This window comes from Chinchilla lanigera, unplaced genomic scaffold, assembly GCF_000276665.1.
Source record: "Chinchilla lanigera isolate Chin_1 unplaced genomic scaffold, ChiLan1.0 scaffold00019, whole genome shotgun sequence".
Classification (NCBI taxonomy): domain Eukaryota; kingdom Metazoa; phylum Chordata; class Mammalia; order Rodentia; family Chinchillidae; genus Chinchilla; species Chinchilla lanigera.
This window is the reverse complement of record NW_004955420.1, coordinates 24,179,503-24,181,143: the sequence shown is the minus strand read 5'-3', so window position 1 is coordinate 24,181,143 and position 1,641 is coordinate 24,179,503. Positions and strand designations below refer to the sequence as shown.

The 1,641-nt window shown below is 48.0% G+C and overlaps 1 protein-coding gene across 1 annotated transcript in view; it reads right to left on the bottom strand.

Annotated features, from left to right (window-relative positions):
- The window catches only part of Lamp3 (lysosomal-associated membrane protein 3), a 29,574-nt gene that overhangs the window by 4,223 nt on the left and 23,710 nt on the right, over nucleotides 1–1,641 (bottom strand). The window lies entirely within an intron of this gene.

Below are 1,641 nucleotides of genomic sequence, written 5' to 3'. Positions count from 1 at the left end.
TGCTGGGATGACAGGTGTGTGCCACCATGCCCGGCCGTCTCGATGTGAAATTTTGCTTCTTGTGTCCATCTGCCATGGGAGAAAATCCGCACATGAGAAGATGAATCATTCCCCAGCGGCTGGTGGCTCAGTGGATAAATGCATCCTCTCTGCCCTGGGCAATGTTTCAGGAGCCCTGACGCAGCCCCTTGGGGGGCCCTGGGCAGGCACAGGAGGAGGAGCGGGAGGAGGCAAGACCAGCTCCCTACAAGGCCAACCCTTGCTGTCAGCCCTGAGTCACTCTGGGGACGCAGGGCCTCACTGTACAGATTCCCGTCAGCACCCCCGGGTCCAAGGGGGAGACAGGCCTTTCCTGGCACTCGGTGTCCTTAGCAGCTCTTAAGCCTCTCTTGAACCTGCCGTGTGCCCCGCTTCACTTCTGAGAAAATGGAGAAAGCGGAGAAAGCTAAAATACTCCAAGGACTCCACTTCTAGATAAGCAGTGGGTGTGCAGTTCTTGCCAAACTTGATATACTTCCTGTTTAAAATAATGAGTAGAAGCTGGGTGTGGTGGCGTACGCCTGCAATCCTAGCACTCGGGAGGCTGGGGCAGGAGGAGTGCTGTGAGTTCGAGGCCAGCCTCAGCTACAAAGTGAGCTCAAGGTAGCCTGAACTACATAGCAAGACCTGGTCTCAAACAGGCAAAAAAAAAAAAAAAGAGAGAGGAAGAGCGGCACCTTTGGAGGATGTAGGAAACAAGAATCTTTCTTGTGAGTAAAAATCAGTTTAAGCCCAGCGTGGTGGTGCCTGCCTGTAATCCCAGCACTCGGGAGGCTGAGGCAGGAGGATTGTTGCGAGTTCCAGGCCAGCCTGGGCTACAAAGTGAGCTCGAGTCCAGCCTGAGCTGCATATCAAAACCCTGTCTCAAAAAGACAAAAAAAAAGTAAAAATCAGTTGAGAACATCTGGAAGTCTGCATGTTCCTTTTCTCTGAACTCAAACTCCAATTTTCATATTTGAACCATCAGTATATTAGAAAATTATGAATAACACCCTAAGCCACATTTTAATCACATGTTTTCCTGCAGTTATCAGTCACTGGGGGTCAGGAGCCCAGTGGCTTCTAATGTGGGGGTGGATGTCTGCACAGAAGGAGAAGAGGTCAGAGTCTTCCTGCTTACTCTGTGGCAGCTCTGGTGAAATCGGACTTAGGGCAGAACCACACCAGAGAGCAAGGAACTAATCAGGGAAGAACGTGCTCGAAAGGTCGACAACAAATGAAGCAGCAGGAATCGGAGAACTAATGTTTATTAAGCCTCTTCTTTTCACCAGGATCTTTGATACTTTACATTAAAAAAGTGAAACATTCAACAGTTCTCCATTTTTGTTTTCCTAATAACAGTGCAATACTATAGAATGTCTTCTAAAAATGATGGTATATTAAAAACATCTGTAATTCCAATAAGTCAGAATTTAGATAAAATCCAGGCATTGAAAGATACTTTATAAACTGGGCATGGTAGCACACGCCTGTAATCCCAGCACTCAGGGAGGCTGAGGCAGGAGGATCTCTGAGTTCAAGGCCCACCTGGGCTACAAAGTGAGTTCAAGCCCAGCCTGAACTGCATAGAGAAACCCTGTCTCAAAAAGACCAAAAAAAAAA